This window comes from Ceratotherium simum, chromosome 12 (genome assembly GCF_057802395.1).
Source record: "Ceratotherium simum simum isolate JZ-2026a chromosome 12, ASM5780239v1, whole genome shotgun sequence".
NCBI lineage: Eukaryota > Metazoa > Chordata > Mammalia > Perissodactyla > Rhinocerotidae > Ceratotherium > Ceratotherium simum.
Window position 1 is genome coordinate 16,493,448 of NC_141911.1, and position 21,928 is coordinate 16,515,375.

Below are 21,928 nucleotides of genomic sequence, written 5' to 3' on the forward strand. Positions count from 1 at the left end.
CATAGAATGAGTTAGGGCGCTTCACCCCCTCCTCAATTTTTTGGAAGAGTTTGAGAAGGATAGGTATTAAGTCTTCTTTGAATGTTTGGTAGAATTCACCAGGGAAGCCGTCTGGTCCTGGACTTTTATTTTTGGGAGGTTTTTGATTACTGTTTTGATCTCCTTACTGGTGATTGGTCTATTCAAATTCTCTACTTCTTCTTGAGCCAGTTTTGGAAGGTTGTATGATTCTAAGAATTTATCCATTTCTTCTAGATTATCGAATTGGTTGGCATATAGCTTTTCATAGTATTTTCTTATAATCTTTTGTATTTCTGAAGTGTCTGTTGTAATTTCTCCTCTTTCATTTCTGATTTTACTTATTTGTGCCTTCTCTCTTTTTTTCTTGGCGAGTCTAGCTAAAGGTTTGTCAATTTTGTTGATCTTTTCAAAGAACCAGCTCTTGGTTTTATTAATTTTTTCTATTGTTTTTTTGGTCTCTATTTCATTTATTTCTGCATTGATTTTTATGATTTCCCTTCTTCTACTGATTTTGGGCTTGGTTTGTTCTTCTTTTTCCAGTTCTTTTAGGTGCATTGTTAGACTGTTTATTTGAGATTTTTCTTGTTTGTTGAGATAGGCCTGTATTGCTATAAACATCCCTCTTACAACTGCTCTTGCTGTATCCCATAAATTCTGGCATGTCGTATTTTCATTTTCATTTGTCTCCAGGTATTTTTGATTTCTTCTTTGATTTCTTCATTGACCCAGTCGTTGTTCAGTAGCATGTTGTTACTGAATACTCCACGTATTTGTGGCTTTTCTGATTTTCTTCCTATAGTTGATTTCTAGTTTCATACCGTTCTGGTCAGAAAAGATGCTTGGTATTATTTCAATCTTCTTAGATTTATGGAGACTTGTTTTGTGGCCTAATATGTGATCCATCCTGGAGAATGTTCCATGTGCATTTGAAAAGAACGTGTATTCTTCGGTTTTTGGATGGAATGCTCTGTATATATCTACTAGGTCCATCTGTTCTAGTGTATCATTTAAGGCCACTGTTTCCTTATTGATCTTCTGTTTGGATGATCTATCCATTGGTGTAAGTGGAGTGTTCAAATCCCCTACTATTATTGTGTTACTGTCTATTTCTGTTTTTTCTCTGTTAATAATTGCTTTATATATTTAGGTGCACCTATATTGGGTGCGTAGATATTTATAAGTGTTATATCCTCTTGTTGGATTGTTCCCTTGATCATTATGTAATGCCCTTCTTTGTCTCTTTTTACAGTTTTTGTTTTAAAGTCTATTTTGTCTGATATGAGTACCGCTACCCCAGCTTTCTTTTCATTGCCGTTTGCATGAGTATCTTTTTCCATCCTTTCACTTTCAGTTTGTGAGTGTCTTTAGGTCTGAAGTGTGTCTCTTGTATGCAGCATATATATGGGTCTTGTTTTTTTATCCAATCAGACACCCTATGCCTTTTAATTGGAGCATTTAGTCCGTTGATGTTTAAAGTAGCTATTGATAAGTATGTACTTATTGCCATTTTTTAACTTTTGTTTTTTTCAGTGTTTTAGTAGGCCTTCTCTGTTCCTTTCTTCTTCTATACAGAATTCATGGTCTCTTTAGTTTGACCTCTGTCTGAAAGCTGTACTCTTTAACTCCCCTCCTCCCTCATTTTATGTTTTTGATGTCATATCTAACCTCTTTTTTGTACATTTCTATCCATTACTCTCTTATCATGGAAATAGATAATTTTTCCTATTTGTGGTCTTCTCTTTTCCCCTTAAATCAGTCCCTTTAACATTTCTTGTAGCACTGGTTTCTTGGTGACAAAGTCCTTTAATTTTTGCTTGTCTGGGAAATTTTTGATCTCTCCTTCCATTTTGAATGATAACCTTGCTGGGTAGAGTATTCTTGGCTGTAAGTTTTTTCCTTTTAGCACTTTAAATATATCATGCCATTCTCTTCTAGCCTGTAAGGTTTCTGCTGAGAAGTCAGCTGACAGCCTTATGGGGTTTCCTTTGTATGTAACTTGACGTTCTCTTGCGGCTTTTAGGATTCTCTCTTTATCTTTAATTCTGCACATTGGATTATGATGTGTCTTGGTGTGGGCCTCTTTGGATTTATCTTGCTTGGGGCTCTCTGTGCTTCCTGTACCTGGATGTCTGTTTCCTTCGTTAGGTTAGGGAAGTTTTCATCTATTATTTCTTGAAATAGATTCTCTGCCCCTTTGTCTCGTTCTTCTCCTTCTGGGACACCTATAACACGGATGTTAGTGAGCTTAATGTTGTCCCATAGGTCTCTTAGACTATCCTCACTCTTTTTAATTCTTTTCTCTTTTACCTGTTCACCTTGGGTAATTTCTTCTAGTCTTTCATCCAGCTCACAGATCCGTTCTTCTGTATCCTCTACTGTGCTTTTGAGTCCCTCTAGTGAATTTTTCATTTCCAGTATTGTATTCTTCATTTCTGATTGGTTCTTTTTTATGTCTTCCATTTCTTTGTTGACATTCTCACTGAGTTCATCTATTCTTCTCCCCAGATCAGTGAGCATCCTTAACACTCTTAGTTTGAACTCTCTGTCAGGTAGGTTGCTCATTTCTGTTTCAGTTAGTTCCTTTTCTGGGGTTTTGTCCTGTTCCCTTACTTGGAATGTATTCCTTTGCCTCCTCATTTTGCCTCTTTCCCTGTCTTTGTGTCTACGTATTAGGTAGGTCAGCTACGTCTCCTCCTCTTGGATAGGTGATCTTATGTAAGTGATGTCTTAGGGGGCCTGCAGTGTGCTCCCCTCAGTTCTCAATGTTCCAGGGGTGACCCCTATGTGGGCTACGTGTGTCCTTCTGTTGTGGCCTGTTTGGTCTCCCTGTAGGTGCCCAGGGAGGCCGAGTTATGCTCCTGGCCAGCTGTTGTAATGCTCAGCTGCTTGTACTTGTTGTGGGCCCTTCAGTCTCTTTCTCAGGTGTGGGGAGCCCCAGTACAGTTGGCTGCAAGTTCTAATACCACATTTGTGTTGCAGTATTTCTTTTAAGTGAGTAGGCCCCCAGCATGGCATGTTGTTAGGCTCAGGGCCTTACAATTGCTATAAGCCTCCAGCCTTTAGGTCTCTTGTCAGCTCTCTGAGGATTGCAGCTGGGTGAGGCTGGCCTCAGGCACAGGAGCACCCAATTGTTTCAGGCTTTGGAAGTTGGGGCAAACCCCCTATGTGGGTCTTTGAGAAGCACAAGTCTTCTGTAGCTGACAAGCCCTGCCGCCCACAGGTCCACACACACAGTCAACACAGTCCTGTCCCGTGTGCGTGCCCCAACCTTTGGAAGCAGTCTCTCCACAGTGGGAGCCCCATACACCCACCACCGTCCCACACTCTCCACCCGCTCCTTGTGCATGCCCTGCCCCACTGAAGTCGGCTCAGTTGCCAGGCTGTGGAGAATCAAGTCACCAGTCTATGCAGGCCCACAAGTTGCCTGAGGGCTTGTTGTTGGGTGGGACCAGTTGCTAGGGTGGGCTGCCTGCCCTGGCTGAGCTGGATTAAATCTGTGCTCTAGCTGGTGGGGCTGACCCTGGGCTAGCAGGCCCCAGGGAGAACTCCAGTGGCGTCTGTGTTAGCACGCCCACACCAAGCCACAACAATGGCTGCCGCCAATGTCCCAGTCCCTGGAGAGGTCTGACCTCTCACCGAGATGCACACAGGGCCTATCTGGTGAGTCTCCTTTCACCAAAGTACTGTGCACCTTTCTGGTGATTTTAGGTTTCTTTCTGAAATGGGTGACTTTGCGCGTGGGCCCTTTAAGAGCTGGTTTTAATTTCTTTGTGAACCATCTTTTCTGGTTGGTACTCCCCAATGTTTTAGTAGCAGGCAAAGTCAGATATTCTGTGACTCGTCTCGATTGTGCTGGGTCCACAAAATGCCCTGGAGGCGCTCCCCGGCTCAGGGCCCCGCGCCTCCAGGGAGGGCTGCGTACCTGTGGGCTGCTCCCGGGCGGCCGTGAGGCGCTGTGGCTTGTGAAGGCTGCATTTTTCCTCTCCAGAAGGGAGTCTCTGCCTCTTCCACCTCAATCAGGATTGTCCGTTGTTGCAGGAGTTCCTCTTATCCAGTTTTCAATTCTTTCTCAGGGGTAATTTTTCCATGAGTAGTTGTAAATTGGCTGTGTGCGCGGGAGGGGATGAGTTCAGAGTCTGCCTACACCGCCATCTTGACTTCCTCCCAAGTAGTATTCTTTACCATTAGTTTTGTTTTTTTTTGGTCATATGTGTATAATAAGGTTCATTTTGAAAAATTATTTTGTTTAAAAATGTGATTGGAGAAGTAGAGTTTCACCCCATTTAGCCCATTTATTACATCATCCAACCAATAAGTCTGTACTGGCAGCTTCCTGGCCATATAACTCTTGAACTAGAATGAAGGAATAAGAAAACACATGCATGACAACATCTAAGCATTTACAGTCAAGCAATATAATCTGGTTTTTTGAATCTAGAATTCCTACCTAAAATCAGGCTATAGGTGATTGTCCTTAAGCAAGGGGGAACCTATCTGTGTTATGTTATAAAAATGTTTATCTGTTATTCTATTAATTAAACATGTAACTTGCACTAGAATTTCAAAATACGTGTATTTTACTGTGGAGAAATTAACAAATGCTTCTTTGAGTAATCTTAGAATGATACATCAAACTATAGTTGCTTCAGAATCACTTGAGCTAGATAGAAAATAGTGATGAAGAAAATAAAGATGAACACAGTATCAACGGGAGAGCAAATTATCAAATATTAGATCAGTAACACACATCTTTCATTTTCTCCAATTTATGAAGATTTTTTTCTTATGCTTCTATATAAATATACTACAACAACAGTACATTTCATATAGGAAAATAATTATTCAGTCTGTTTTGGGTTTAAGATACTGGTGTAAGTACATACCAATAATAAAACATTTAAATATCCTTACTGTAGAATATACGTTGCACTTACTCTGTAGCACAATCCAAAATATATTGACTATTGGAGGAATTACATAATAATACTTCTCTTTAGACAAGATTAAAGTAGAAAACATATCACCAAAATCATCCTCCTCTCCCAGTTTTGTCTAAAAACCTCCAAAATATGACTCTATAATCCCATGGTAATTTTTGAATCATGTTATGAATCCTGCTGTAATACTCCTATGTATTGTTCTCAATTTAATGAATGTTAAGCTTGACAGCCAGAACTGCATATAAATAAGCTGGCTCTGTGAATGAGCATTTTAATTACTGGTTTTACTCTGTACACATCCATGAAATTAATAAAGTACTCTACTTGTCATCAAGTCTGTTACAAGAGAGACTCAATGAGAAAGACATTTCATTTTTACAATTAACTAACAGCTCACTTCCCTGTGTCCCACTGATATATTTTAATTTTGTTATGTATCAATTAAAGTGTGTCAGAGATGAGAATAAAATAAGTAAGCCCGTATCCCAATTTAGAATGTGATTTTACGGATTTAGAAATCATGGCTTCATTTATGTTTAATTGACAGCAACTAAAATAATGCAATGCATGTCTCATAATCAAGCAAGGAAAAAACATTCCTTTTTCTCTATAACTCTTCAGTAGTAATTTTAAATTCTGAACACTTAGGAAAAAAACTCAAAAAGATGCCATCGTCAGTTGAGCTATGAATACTTAACAGCTGCCTGCTCTGCAGCCCAGATTACAGAGCATTAATGAAGACAGTCCACCATAATTCAGGTATGTTTGGATTTTCCACAGTGGTATACCCCATCTGACTTAGTAAATAGTTTATTCTTTTTTTTTTTTTTTTTTTTTTGCTCTTGTGTAGGATTGTTATGATGATTAGGGTATCAGAAAGTCTTAGGCTAGACTCAGTATTGTTTCATACTACCTGTGTGGCACAGGGTAATTTACTAAACCATTGTGAGCCTCAGTTTCCTTGCTTTCAAAACGGGGAAGGGGCAACAACAGTACCTACCTCATAAGTTTATTTGTGAATTAAATAAGATAATGAACATTAAACACTTTGCCTATATAGTAGGTGCTCAGCAATGTTGATTTTCTTTCCCTTGTTCAATTCCCCTCAATTCACTGACTGGAATGAGACATCATTCCACCATGGCCTCTCTTCTGTGGGTCTCTCTTTTGTGGATTCTGAAACAATGATAGTTTTGCAACGTTGCTGTAGAGTACAACTCAAGTATTTACAACTTTGTTTATGAGGTCTTTGGAGGCAGAAATCAGGTTATAATCTATCTTTCATCACACAAAACACAGCCCTACAAAATCTTAACTGTATCTGAAGCCATTCTGCCATCTTTCCATTCTGCTGTGGGTGTGTTATGTAGCAGTCAGTGTGCTAAGTGTAACTGGGTTTAACCCAAGGTTCTAAGAACTGCTTGGGAAAATGTCACATTGTATAAAAGAGATTGGTGTCATTGCTCTTTCATTGTTCTAACCTGAGAAATCTCGTAAGTGTCTAATTGTCTTTAAATCTTCCCAACACTAGTCACTTGCCTTGCCTTTTCTCCTCACCATCTAAACCAAAGTGTGACTTATTTTACTAAAATAAAAGCTCTCCCAGCATTTACAGCTACTGATTTCATTGAAAAAATTAAAGCCATAAGACAAAAACTTTTATAAGTTTTTTCTTCCTTCATCATCCACCATGGCTCCATTTGCACCTAAACTTCCCATCTTCCCTTTTCTTCCCATGGAAGAAATTTATCAACCACTTTGGTAATGGTTTATATTAGTAGTCTTCAAAAGATTATTTTGTGTGTCTGATAGAAGAATTTTAAAAATTCCTTTACATATTAATGTTTAAAAAACAGTGCATTCCCTCACATATATTTAAGTTTAAGTAATAATATTTTATTGTGTGTTAAAATCGTTGAAATACTCTTAATTTCCAGTGCAGTGCAAATTTTCATAATTTAAAATGCATATGTTATATTAGTCTTTTAATCATATTTAACAAAGTACAAGTGAACCCAATCAACAAGCGGGTCTCTATAAACAGAAAGTTGATGATTTCCCTTTTGTCATCATAAACTTGTATTTTCATTACTTTGTTCCCAAAATGTTTACCTTATAGTAACACTTTTTTAATTATCTTATTAATTGGCAATAAATGTGTACTCTTATACACAACATAAGATTTTTTATTTTTTTAAAGTCTTGTTGCCATAAGTCTCTAGGAGTGAAATTTTTTCTTCTGGTTTGAATTATCATCACTATTATAATACCACAAATTAATCAAACTGACAATTTAAAAATTAAATATAAAGCAAACATTTATAATATTTATTATTGAAAATTTTAATTGGAAATTTACCATATAATTAGAAGAATGGAGCTTTAAAATAAATGTATTAATTCACTTGCTAGAATGAGTCATTTCATCATGAGTTCTATCACTATTTTTTATATGCTGTTACAAAGTCTGAGAACCTCCTTCCAAGTGATATGCTAATTCATTATGGGATATATTATGACATTTACTTTTAATGATATATCAGCTGACAGTTCTATTAGGTAATACAATTTTTTTAAAGTAGAGAATTGGAAAACTTCTGATTGCAGAGTAATTTACTACCCGGTCATAAGAATCTTTCATTATTTTCAGTACTACACCAATATTGGGAATTGTGTTTTCCTTTGGACATGTATATTCCCTGGAGCAATGTGCCTTGATGTGAATAGGAGGAGAATGATTATGAAAGGAACCAGGGGAAAATTGATCAGGCACTGACTTCAGGAACAAGTACATGTAGACCGTGAGGGTCTGAAATTGATTCCCTTAAAACCATCTCTGTCTCAGTCCCCAGTAGAATGTATTTGTCCTCCTAGGAGGGGTCAGACTCCAGTGTCAAGAATGCAGCTATGTATCCCATTTCGCCTTTTGTACTCCTCACGATCTTCTCTATCTTCAGCCTTTCTACTGATTTTTCAATATATGAAATCACTCAACTCCTTTATAAAGCATAAAACATCTCCTAACCCCTATTTTCCATGCTAGTTACTTTCCTCTTTTAACATATTTTTAAAACATATTACTCCAAATTTGATTTTATCACCTCACACTCTTTTTCTAGTTTCTAGTCTCCCTAGGACACTGATGTTGTGCTTACCTAATTGGTATTAGCATTACCAATGACCTCCATATAAATATATCTAATAGATACTTTCTTTTCCTTTACCAAATTCTCTTAATTTCTTCAGCCATCCATATAACAGATACTTATTGAGCACACACTGTGTCCCTAGGACTACATTTGGTGGTAGGGATACAGCAATGAGGAAGTTAAAATATCCCGGGGGTGACATTTAATATCACATCCAATTTACAGTAAGAAAAGACTGGACTTAGAGAGGCTAGTTAAATAGCCAAAAGCTACGTGGTAAATAAATGGTGAAGCTGGGATACACACCCAGACAGTCTGCTTCCAGAGTCCAGATCCTTACCTCTTACTCTACAGTGTCTCTCAAACCACTCCTCAGTTATTTGCGTATTTCAAAGGTAGGTTACCTCTAAAACCCATTAGAAACCAGAGATCTTAGGAAATTCTAAAGAAATCCTCTGCTTATCCTGGTGACACTCATCTCAGTGTATCTGGAGGTATAGCATCTGTCGTCTGCTACCTTTACTGAGTACACTGACTTCACAGATAACTTGAAAACCAGCTCTCACTGTTGGAAAGATGAAAGGGGCCTCTGAATCTTTGCTCACTTGTCTTGCAGAGTTAACGTGCAGACAGGGAAAGTCTACATTTGCATTTGGCTGATGCCTGAAGTGCTGGACTCAAAGGCTCAGATTCTTCTTTCTGTGCAATTTCCTGAGTGAAATGCGTTCAACACCAATACTGAATGCTTGAAATAGGGCAATGAAGGTGGGCTGTGCAATCCTCCTAGTACTGTGGTACAAGAGAATGAGCAAATTTGCTTTCTGCCCTATTCCTACTCTATTCCTATGTTACTCTGAGAGAGCTTTCTGATCTTTGAGTAAAAATAAAAAAGCAATACATCATCTTTAGATGGCGTATGCTAGGTTGGGGAAAACTGACCTGGTGAAGTGCTACAGTTGTATTATGTTCATATATGATGGACCTATGGCTCCCTAAGTCTGATTATTCCCACCTCTAATCCCATAGTTTAGCAAGACATACTTCGAGAAAAGGAAAAAAAGCCCTCTCACGCTTGTGAGAGATAAATTAGTGACTAAAAAGATAGGTAAGGGACTGATCAGGAAGTAGACTACCAAAATATGAAAAAGGATTATATTTGGGTGATGGACTATTTTTATTTAGTTGCTTTTACCTATTATACGTTACTTTGCATTAAAAATTACTTTAAAAAAACATATATGAGATATACACACTATATATAATAAACTATAATTTTGGAAGATTTTTCTGTTATGGTAATTTTCTATTTTCTATATGTCCAAAAACTGTTTTCAAAAAGTTATGTAGAGGGAAATGTTTTCCTACAGTTTTCAATTCCTGTATTATTCTGTAAATTAGGAACTTGCATGTTGTGAGAAATTGAGGAAGAAATATCCTAATGTGCTTTCTACGTGGCTCATTGGCTCTTCTACATGGAGTCATTTACCTGCTTAGTGAGAATACAAAACTCTGTTATCTTTTGATCTCCATTTCTTCTTGGTTTAATTTAAAGTATGCAGTGGTCCCTGCACATAGAAGGATTATATCTTTCTCAGTTCTGAACTTTGCACACCATGAAATGTGGTGCATGCCATGAGCAACATGCAGCTGGCTGGATAAATGCCTTCTATTTGGAACACACTATATATACACACTTGCAAATCCTAAGGTCTTGACGTGGAGTGAATCAGAAAGGAGGGGGAGATCCAGTGAGCTGCCCAACCTGCAAAAAATATAAACCATCCTTTAATTGGTCAATAGCACTGCTAATGACCTCCTGTGAAGTTATGTGGTATAAAACTCAGTGAGCCATGGAATTCCATATGCATCCAATTTATAGGTTGATAGCACCAGAAAAGCAGAGACACACACAAAGGAAAACAGTAATTAAGTAAAAGAGAAGTGGAAAGAATAAAAAGAAAAAAAATAGACCCAATTTTCATTTGAAGTTGAATGGAATTGTTCTGTCATTTTGAAACTAACCATTTACTTCAAAATTTAATATAAGTTTTAAATACACTGAGGTAGCACCTAATTGAAAAATGGATTTATCAACATCATGCTCTTGCTTTAATTTCTCTCTTTCTACCTCTTCAGTGTCCTTTGGAATACTTTTCTCTAATTTTATTTTATTTATTCATTTATATTTTTGCTGAGAAAGATTTGCCCTGAGCTAACATCTATTGCCAATCTTCCTCTTTTTTTTTGGTTGAGGGAGATTTGCCCTGAGCCAACACCTGTGCCAGTCTTCCTTTATTTTGTATGTGGGTCGCCACCACTGCACGGCTTAATGAGTGGTATAGGTGCATGCCTGGGATCCAAACCTGTGAACCTGGGCCACCAAAGTGGAACATGTGGAACTTTAACTACTCGGCCACGGGGCCAGCCCCCTCTAATTTTATTTTTGATCTCTTGTTTTGAAATTATAGTGGGACAAGAGTCAGAGAGTACCTTGCTGAAAGTTCCACTATAGCATCAGGTGAGCAGGACAGCATGTTAATCCTCTGCCCGCCTTTGCATAAATGATGATTCTTCCCTGAAAAGTGATACGCAATTGTGGAGGAGAGAGAAGTTAAACAGAATGAGACATCGCAAGCAGTCAAGCTGCTGATCACAGACGGGCCAAACCCTGTAAATATTTCATAAAAATCACTCTTATCTTTATCCTTCTATGTTGGCTCTTCTCAGAAGCTACTGATTATTTTTACCGTAAACCTGGAGTTATTTAGCACTGTCTTTATTGTTCATCACCTTATGCATCCAAACATAAATTCACATAGCATTTCTTACCTCCCTGTTTTTTCCAATAAGTTCAAGCTGATATCTCTTAAGATATCCTTCCATGTTCACACTATTAACTACTAATTGGAAGGAAAACATTCCACCCAAAACATGAGGTAATAAAATATAATAATAACAATATGACAAGGTAGATAAATCCTCATATGGCAGACTTAAACTAAGTTGTGATTATCCTAAATGTTATAACCGTGTTAGATTACAGTTTGTTTATGTCTTTTCCAAGAGACATACACCCTGTCAATCCTAAACTCTGAAATTTGCTTGTTTTGTTTTGTGGTGTGAATGTTCACTCTTCAGAGCATAGTTTAATCTCTGTGCAATCTTAATTTCTGGGTATGAGAGTATTTCAATGAAAGGTAGTTATTAAGAAACTGCCTTGAGCAGAAAGTGAATCAATTAATACTCCTAGAAGTGTGATGGAATGTTTAATTCATTCCTGAACATGCAAGAAAGCAGTCCTTGACATGGTATTTGAAACTATGACATATACAAAGCCATATTAGTTATGAGAATAAAAAATGCATCAGTTTGTCCACAACTAAGTAAACGTACGGGTATCCTTTGTGTCATTTATCACCTGCAATCACATTGCTAATGCATGGCTTTTCCTTTCATTCTGAAATAGACTCCCTGCTTGGTGATAGTTTACGTGGCCAAAGATTATTCAATCTGATGGCAGTGAAGACAAAAGGAATTAATTCAGAAATCTTCATGAGAGGATTCAAATAGAAATCAGAAGCTATCATAAACTTTTTGATAAGCAGGAGTTTGGAAGTCCAGGAAAGGCTTCAACTGCAGATACTTTGGGTATGTTGAGACGTTCTTGGTGAAACTGTAGGGAGCATAAAGGTGAGCTCAGTGCATAGAAGGGCTGGGGTTATTGGAGAAAGAGGCACTCTAGGCAACATTCAATCAACAAATATAAATTTAGCACTTAATATTCGTTCAGCAAATCTTGAACAAATATTTTGTGGCAGTCAGTATTCTAGGTACTGGAAATAAAACAGTGAACAAAACAGAAACAGTACCAACTCTCAAGGAGGCTACTTTTTACTAGAGGGAAGTAAACAGTATATACATGATCAAGACATTTCAGATAGTAGTAAGTGCTGCACTGGTCATTAAAATAGGGTGATGAGACTGAAAGCTACTTGAGACCTACTTTAGACATGGTAGCTTTAAAAGTATGCTAGCCAGATGCTGGCAAGAAATAAATGGCCCACACAAACAAGGCAATTGAGCAAAGTTTAATAGAGGGACTGTTTATAAAGTAAGATGAGGGCAGGAGTAAGAAAAACTAACAGTATTGGATAAGATCCTTCGGGTTAAGAACTAAGGAGCCATTACCACCCCAAGTCTGAAGAGGTATGTAGAGGAAACAGTCAGAGAACCCCAGAAAAAGCAGCTGTAGGAGATGAGTGACAGAGAGGAGCTGAAGGACATTGCGAAAGAGAACACCTGAGGATAGGCAGGGAGGGAGATAGGAGATGAATAACCAAGGTCAGCCTTTTGTCATTCTCCAAATTTTTTCCTTAATCAAAGTCAAAGGCCAATGAATCCAATTGAGGAAATCCACAAAGATCAGTCTCTTAGGGACATAGCAAGGTAAAGAATGGTATAGAGTGGCACATGGAAAATATGCAGCACAGAAGGCCTTTCTTAAGAGGTGACATTTAATCTAAAACTGAATGGCTAGCAGAAAATAGGGTTGTAAAGGTCTGGGATTTGGAAGGTGCAGTGAATTGGTGACTCAAAAACTATTTACAACACTTCTTGTTCCTGCTTCTACTATTGCAAAAGCTAAAAAGTCCAACCTTCTTTCCATCCAGAGGTGTCAATGTGATGAAGGAGGAAATATGAAAGTTGGGCTTTCCTATCAGAATATATGGACAAATGCTTACGGGGAAAAGACTTTGGGTCCTTCCTCCTTAATCCTGCCTGTACATGGATGTGATGCCTGAAGGTAGAGCAGCCATCTTTCTTCCATAAGAATAAAAGAGAGACACAAAACATGGTTATGCAGAGTTAAAAGGATCCTGAATCTTTTAGGATATGATCGAACCTCCAGATCATTCCTAGACACACTGCCCTTAAATTTTTGCTGTATGAGACAAAGAAACCCCTTTTTCCTTTAAACCATTGTGATGGAAGTTTTGGTTACCCATTGTTGAACACAATTATAACACTTATAACCATTATAATTTATGGATGGAGAAACCTTACACTGGGAACCCACTAGGTTAGTTTAAGGCATGGAGAGAAGGCCAATGTCATTGGAGCATAATGTGTGAGGGGTTGGTGAGGACCTATCTAGGGTTTTACAGTCTGTCAGTCAGAATTTGGAGTATATCATAAATCTAGTGGGGAATCCAAGAAAAGTTTTAAACAACAAAGTAACAATGTGATACATTTTACTAGAATTCTACTCTGTCTGTGATATGAATAATGGACCATAGGAAAAAGGAGAATTAGGGAGACCAATAAAGAGATTATCTATGAGCGTGGTCTTCTAAAGGTACAAAATTCCGGTTATAAAATAAATGTCATAGGTGTGTAATATACGGCATGGTGACTATAGTTAATAATACTGTATTGCATATTTGAAAGTTGCTATGAGAGTAGATCTTAAAAGTTCTCATCACAAGAAAAAAATGTGTAACTATGTATGTGACAGATGTTAGACTTATTGTGGTGATCATTTTGCAATATATATAAATAACAAATCATTATGTTGTATACCTGAAACTAATGTAATGTTATATATCAATTATATCTCAATAAACAAAAAGATTATCAACACATGGGGCAGAGACTGCTATCAAAAGACTGCTCTTCCCCATTAACTAGGAACCAAGAAATAAACAACAAGCAAGAAACACACTTTTATTTTTGTTGACCCATTATATGTTAGGTCCATTTGTTAAGCGACTCTAACACACTGTCAACTAGGTACAATATTAGATATCATAGGAGAAGCTGGTTCATGGAGGAAGATGTTATTAGCATTTTGCATTGATTGAGTTTAAACAACGTGATCAGCCTCCTGTAATTATTTGATTGTCAAGTTCAGATTTTCAGGGTAGTCCTTTTAATTGAATAAAGATCTGAAAGTGCACATTAAGAGACGCAAATAGAGGGTTGACTGGGGAAAAGTGTAAGAATGTCTCAGGAGGTATTTCTGATAATGAGCACTAGGGATTAGGAGTTAGTAAATGAGAACAAGATGGTTATGCAAATTGCATTAAATTGGCTGAGGACCAGGCCAAGCCAACTGGGGTTTTGCTTCCTCTTATGGCTAATTAACTCTAATGTGACCATATTATTTATCTTCCATACTGGGACACATTTGAGGGTTATCAGAAGTTAAGATTAACTAATCCATCAGGAAAATATACATAAATAGGGACAATCTTGGCCAAATGGAAACAAAAGATGAACAATGCCCACTGTAGTTAATGCAGAACCGGTGCAGATAGAGCCCTTCCTCAGCAAACCTCCATTCTAGAGGCTGACTTCCTCAATCAAAGGCCATCTAAACCAAAGCACACACATGAATATTGCTTATCCACATTTTGTATGAATGTAATCATACCTCTTTGTTGAGGTATGATTTATCTACATTGTAATGCACAGATCATAAATCTAATCTGTTTTGACAAAAGCAAAACTGTAACCCACACTCCTCTCAAGATATAGAACATTTGACCACTCAAAAAACTGCCTCATGACTCTTCTCAGTCAATCTTCCTCCCCAAGTAACCTCTGTTCTGCTTTCTAACACCATAAATTAGTTTGCCCATTGTAGGACTTCAATTAAATTGTTTAATATAGTTTTACTTGTTTTGTGTTTGATTTCCCTCATAGAGCATTACATCTGTGAAATCCAACTTTGTTGTTTTGTATGTTCCCTTTTATTGCTGAATTGGGTCTACTCGATGTTGTTGTTAATTCTCTGAGAACAAATTTTATTCTTACAAATTGATTTCTTATGCCTAAATATAGTATCTCCAAAAACAAAAGGAACTTGAGAGACATGGAAAATAGTCAGATACCAAACTCTTTTTAATGATTATTTCTATATCTGATTATCTCTATAAATTAGCCTATATGAGTAATTCCTAGATTCTCTATCACTGAGTAGAAGAGATATAGCAAGGATAAATTTAAGCAGGGCCCAAAGGTTAGTTATTCCTTTTATGTAGTGATTGCTCTATGTTTTCTCAAGCCTATTTACAACCATTCTTCAAGAAAAACTTCAGAGAAGTAGCAGAGGTAGATGCTACAGTATATTTACATTGATTTGGTGAGGGAAATAAGGATCATCTTAGCAGCCTATCTCACAGGGGCCAAATATATTAATATCTGGTTTCTATCATATTATTATTGATTTAACTCTCATGCTTACATATTTCTTCTATAACAGAGGATCTACTACTGGAACATAGGTCAATGACAAATGTATGATTATCCTTTTAATGTACAAAATGTGCTGAATTAACAAGTGCTTATTGGACTTACTTTTAGATTTATTTTATTTTTAGTAGTTCTATTTAATTAAACAAGAAAGCTAGAAATTTAACTGAACATCAAGCTTCCATGAATTCTGGCTTTCCCTCCATTCATTAAGCTCATATTCTATTATTTTTGAACTTGCAATCAACCTTCTGGTAATTAAATAAATGCAATTTTCTGATGGTTAAGCAATCATACTATGATATTCATTTTCTTTGGGAAGAATTGAAAAGAAACAAATTATTGCTCTCCACTGAGATAGATTTTCCAGTCTTCATTCTCTGAGTAGATAATTGTCAAGATGAGACTTGCAATGAACTGGGGAACAGCAGTTCAGGCAGAAAAAGAAGGAGCACATGCAAAGTATCTATGTCAGAAAAGAGCTTGGCAGGTATAAACAACTGATCTTTAGTAGCCAGGAGGAACGTGGCATAATATGAATTCAGAAATATAGGTAAAAAATTATTTTTATAGAGATGAGGTCATTATAAAATCATGCACATTAAGACTGCAGAAGGATTCTCCCCAGCACTAAGATATGCTTCTCTACACAGCTACATCCCTTATATTAGCAGAGGTTGATCTAGAAAACTTGAAACTACTTTCTCTAATCCTAAAGTATATTAGTAAAATTACTTCGGAGAAAAGAGTTCAATAACAAATGTATCATAAATATGTTAGTACCTTAGCCCGGAATTGGAATAAGCCAAAGAAGAGGGTTTATTGTACGGCGCCTATGGATAGATATCTGTTGTTCGATTTAAAAAGATTTCAAATGCTCCTTCAGGCTCTGATAGGCAGACCAAGGCTGGGAGGATAAACACTGGGTTGGAAAGAAATGGATAGATTAGATCAATAATTAAAGAACAGATATATATAACCTTCGGGGAAATTATGTAACTTTCTGTCTCTCATGGTTAGAAATATACCTATATTATGGGATTATTATGGGGATTAAAATGACTAGTACATGTAAATAACTTAGAAAAATGCCCAGTACACAGAAACTTGTTAAAAAATGTTAGTTCTTGTTGCTGTTATTATAAGTTGTATAAAACTGCCATGTCATTTATTATGGAAAGCACTGTTACTGACAAGTACCTTAAATACTAACTACTGGAGTGATGAGAGTGTCTGTCTCTTATTTTAGCTCAAAGGGAGAAGTATCTGGTAGGATTATGAGAGTGGCATCTGAAGAAGTTTGCTATATCCTGTATTGTATGAGAATGAACATTTCCTAGAGTCGAGGGATAATTAAAGATTACTGGTCTTGCTTTTCAGCTATAAAGTTTATATGCTTCCCTTAGATAATGGAAATTGCCTTTTATCTTTTGGAAAAGAAAAGAGTGATTAAAAAAAATACTTGGCATTACATTTTTGAAGCATAAAATCACCAACAGAGATAGTTTCATGGACATGAGTTTCTAATACTCATGAGATAATTTATTGTTGCATTATTTTTTAAAAATTTCAGATGAGGGGCCGGCCCCGTGGCCTAGTGGTTAAAGTTCCATGCACTCTGCTTTGGTGGCCTGGGTTCGCGGGTTCAGATCCCGGGTACGGATCTACACCACTTGTCAGCCATGCTGTGGCGGTGACCCACATGCAAAATAGAGGAAGATTGGCACAGATGTTAGCTCAGGGTTAATCTTCCTTAGCAAAAAAAAAAAAAAAATTCTGATGAAAAATATCCATGTAATATAAAATATACTTAGGGTTAAATTATATTAGAATATAAGAGACTACATAATTCTAATCACTGCCGCCCTTACACACACACACGCAAATCCCCACTGCCTAGCTCCTGAAGCAAATTGTTTGGAGCTAGCCCTCCTCTAGTTTTTGCATTTCTTACTACCACTAATCTTTCTGTTTATGAAAATAGTGCATTGTTATGCTCTCCCCTTAAACATTGGTGTTATTTTGTAGTTTTCTTTGTTTGTTTAACTGTATGATGATTGCAATTATGTTACCTTTATAAATGTTTCAGAATTATGAGAATAAAATGGTTTAAAAGTTTCAACAAACACTTTTGAGACATTGTTTTTTTGCAGGTAAGACAGGTTTGGGGTTAGTTTTTGTACTGATCAATTTGAGCTATAGATTATTAAAATCCCATTTCACCTAAAAAAAAAGAGTATCCCAGAGCTCTTTGAATATGTGAGTAATCCAAACAGCATATGATAGATAATTGAAATAATCACCTCTAATTTGATCATGTTCCCTGTGTCCTCACCCTCCCCACCTGACTCTGTGCTGGGCTACATGACTTGTTTTCGTCAATGGGATAATAGCAAAGATAATGCAAATGAAGTCTTAAGAAGTATTTGAACATTGGAGATTTTTTTCTGTTGCTGCACTCAGGACTGCTTCCACCCTGTCTTAGTTCATGTGCTATAACAGCATACTACAGACTGGATGGCTGAAACAACAAACATTTATTTCTCACCGTTCTGGAGGCTAGAAGTCCAATATCAAGGTGCTGAAAGATCTGGTGTCAGGTGAGGACTCACTCCTGGTTTGCAGACAGCCATCTTCTTGTCTTTTCATTATATCCCTACACGCTGAGAGAGAGAGAGAGAGATTGATACCCACTCTCTGGTCCCTTCATTTCCTTATAAAGGCACTAATCCCATTATGAGGGCTCTACTCTCATGACCTAACCTAACCCTAATTACCTTCCAAAGGCCCCACCTCCTTGGGGGTTAGGGCATCAACATATGAATTTGGAGGGGTACACAAACAAACAGTCCATAATATACCCCTTTCATGTGAAGAAGCCTGAGCTAACCTGCTCGGTAATGAAAGACATGTGGCTCAGTTACCCTCATTACCCCATCTGATAGGCAATCGCACTCCAGAAAGAGTCACATAGCTGACCTGCAGTATACTGCAGATGCAGGAATGAGCCCAGCTAAAACTAATAGAAGAGATGCTCAATTGAGCCAAGCGCGAATTACGAATCCACAGAATCCTAAGTTAAATAAATGGTTTCTTTAAACTGCTAAGTTTTGGTGAAATTTTTATCAAAAATTAAATAATACATCCATAATTTCATTTTAAGCATATGCTTTTGAGTCTACAACTGATACCAATTACTGCAACTTTAAGTTACCAGCAGATAAAATATGGTACACTCAAATGAAGATAGTTTATAAAAGGTTTAATAAAAGGACTATACCTATGTAAAACATAGGTGTAGCCCAAATGTAAAGAGAACGTAAGGATTGGTATAATGTCTCAGAGTTTGTAACAATAGGACAGTTTTACTAGCCAAAGGCTAAAAGGCTGAGGATAGAAAGTTGTTCCTGAAGCTTAGTAACAGAGATGGATGAGATCTCTTTTTTGAGAAATACAACCAACTTATGGGAAACTCTCATGACATCCTGGCCATAACATCACTGTCCTCTATAATTCCAATTACCTGATGTAATTGCTACTGGGTCACCCAAGTATATTCATTTTACAGAACTCATCAAGCGGTACACGTAATATTTGTGTAGTTCACAGTATTTAAATTTCAAAAACATGAACGATTATTAATTTCTACCTAAAGACAAGCATGCATATGTGTTGTTCAGTAAAGTTTGTTGATTTCTCCAACTTTCTTTCAAATACATCAAAAGTAAGAGTACTAAAGAAGACAGAAGATTAGATACATGAATATACATGTGATAAAACAAATATATAAAAATATTAATTGTAGAATCCAGGTGATGGGCATATAGGTTTTTACTGGATAATTCTTTTAAGTTTTTTGTATGTTTAAAATTTTTTCTAATAAAATATTAGGAAAATATTATGGGACAGAGAAAGACATGCCAATATGTACCAGGCAACTATTCTAATACCAGAGAAAGTAAACTTGTTAATATCAGAGATATGCTAATATCAGAGAAAGTAAACTTAAAAGCAGGAAGAATTACAAGAAATAGAGACATGGTATAACAATAAGATTTCTATTCACGAGGACAATACTGTGGTTTTAATTTATTTATTTATTTATTTATTTTATTTTTTTTTTTTTTTAAGATTTTATTTATTCACTTTTTTCCCCCCAAAGCCCCAGCAGATAGTTGTATGTCATAGGTTCACATCCTTCTAGTTGCTGTACGTGGGACTCGGCCCCGCGCTGGACGGAGAAGTGGTGCCTTGGGGCGCGCCCGGGATCCGAACCCGGGCCGCCAGCATCAGAGCGCGCGCACTTAACCGCTAAGCCACAGAGCCGGCCCTGTGGTTTTAATTTATATGTACATACTAACTTAGCTACAGAGTATAGAAAGCAAATATTGCCAGACCTAAATGGAGAGACAGATAACTCTCCTGGCAGAGTGAAAGATTTTAATGCATATCTTTCAATAAATACTTAGAAACAGCAGACAAATCACCAAGAGTATAGATGTCAACCACACTCTTACCAAACCACCTGACCTTGTTGAGGTACTTATGCACATGAATACAAACACAACACATATGAATAAAATACTGTATAAAACACAATATTTATATAAAAACTGTATAAAACACTAATTTTAAGAGAATGCAGACTATTTAGAATGCCCATATTCTGAGCCAATAATATAAGCTTTGACAAATTTTAAATAATTGAATTCATTAGACTATGTTCTTAGAGAAAGATGGAATTTAATTAGAAATCAATGAAAAGATAATTAGAAAATCTTTAAATTTGTGGAAATCAGCAGAAGAATTTTTTTGTGTGTGAGGAAGATCAGCCCTGTGCTAACATCTACCAATCCTCCTTTTTTTTTGCTGAGGAAGACTGGCCCTGGGCTAACATCCGTGCCCATCTGCCTCCACTTTACATGGGACGCTGCCACAGCATGGCTTGCCAAGCGGTGCCTTGGTGCGTGCCTGGCATCTGAACCGGCGAACCCCGGGCTGCCACAGCAGAACACGCGCACTTAACCACTTGCGCCACCAGGCCGGCCCCAAGCAGAAGAATTTTAATGAACACCTTGGTCAAAAGAAATCACAATGTAAATGGAAAAATGTATTTTTAGCTTAATGATAATACAGTATTTTAATTTTTGTGAGATGCTGCTAAAATATGTTTAAAGAAAGAATAATAACATTAAATCATACATGTGAATGAAGAAAATGTGGAAACCAGTGATCTAAATGACTGCCTCAGAAAAGTAAAGATAGAACAATGTAAACTGAAAAACAAAAAAAGAAAAAATGAAAGAAATAATAAGCTACAGAAATTAATGAAGTAGAAAAACATTTATAATAAAAAAATATAAACAAAGCCAAACTTTGATCTTTATAGAGTTGAATGCTATTGATAGATCTCTAGCAAGATTTGATTATGAATAAAATGGAAAAAGCATAAATTACCAATATCTGAAAAGAAAAAAGTGACACCACCACATTCTATAAAGATATTATGGAAATTATAAAGCTAAGGGATGATATCACAAATTAATGCCAACAATTTTGAATATTATATAAAATGGACAAGTTTCTTGAAACAAGCAATTCATCAAAATTTTCAAAAAAGGAATAGAAAATCTGAATGTCTATTAAGAAATTATAAATAGTTCAAAGAAACGGAAGAAAGATGACAGAAACAGACCTCATATACACAATGATTTCATTTATAATAAAGTTGACATTGGTAGTACAGTGACGATAGATGGTAATTTTTAACAATTGGTACTGGATACTTCATATATCCACGTGGAAAAAAATGAATTTTTAACTCTATATCATATTATACATAAAAAAATTTTAAGGATACATCCATGTTCATCCATGAATGAAGTAGTATTATGGAGTCTGATTTCCTCCCACACCATTAACAACTAGAAAAATTGGCAAAGTATATGAAACAACTGTTTCAGATATTGAGCAAAATGCTGCAGAGGACCATGACACCAAGAAAAGAGAAATAAATAAGATAAACCCTATGATCACCCTGGCTCTCTGCTGGAAGGCAATTTCTGGACTGAAGTAAAGTGAGAGGCATGCAAAGTAGAGCCTGGTGATTTCACTGAGTTGAGGAGACAGAGATGAGTGTTTGGGAATTGTTTGGCCGCATGCCCAGTTACATGAGCAGTGTGGGATAGGTTGCAGAGAGACTGAAGAAAAGACCCAGAGACGGCTTATGAGACATAAAGGTTTATTCGGTCTTATGGGGAATGTCCATTGGTGGCAGGCTGGACTGAGTTGTGCACCTGCACCCGCTACCTTGAACAGGGAGGGGCTTGCTTTTATATGCAGGGGAACAAAGGCTACATGCTTGCCAAGTGGGGCTGTCCTTGCATAGCCAGCACTGCAAGGATCGGTAGCTCATGTAGAAGGGCTCTGTGTTCCTTCAGAATGTGATGTTCTTTGAGAGAAACAGTTACAATACTGGATGGTTGGCATCCTGCCCAGAAGGGGCCAGAAGGACACATGGTTAAGATAGGGCATGTCAGTTAGTGCCCCTGTAGGTAAGTACTA

General features: G+C 36.9%; 1 long non-coding RNA gene across 1 annotated transcript in view; it reads right to left on the reverse strand.

Moving 5' to 3' along the window:
* LOC147915785 (uncharacterized) overlaps positions 1-21,928 on the reverse strand; it is a 119,773-nt gene that overhangs the window by 45,441 nt on the left and 52,404 nt on the right. The window contains exon 2 of the long non-coding RNA XR_015553727.1: positions 17,913-18,027. This is a non-coding gene — a long non-coding RNA (uncharacterized LOC147915785). The remainder of the gene's footprint in view (positions 1-17,912; positions 18,028-21,928) is intronic.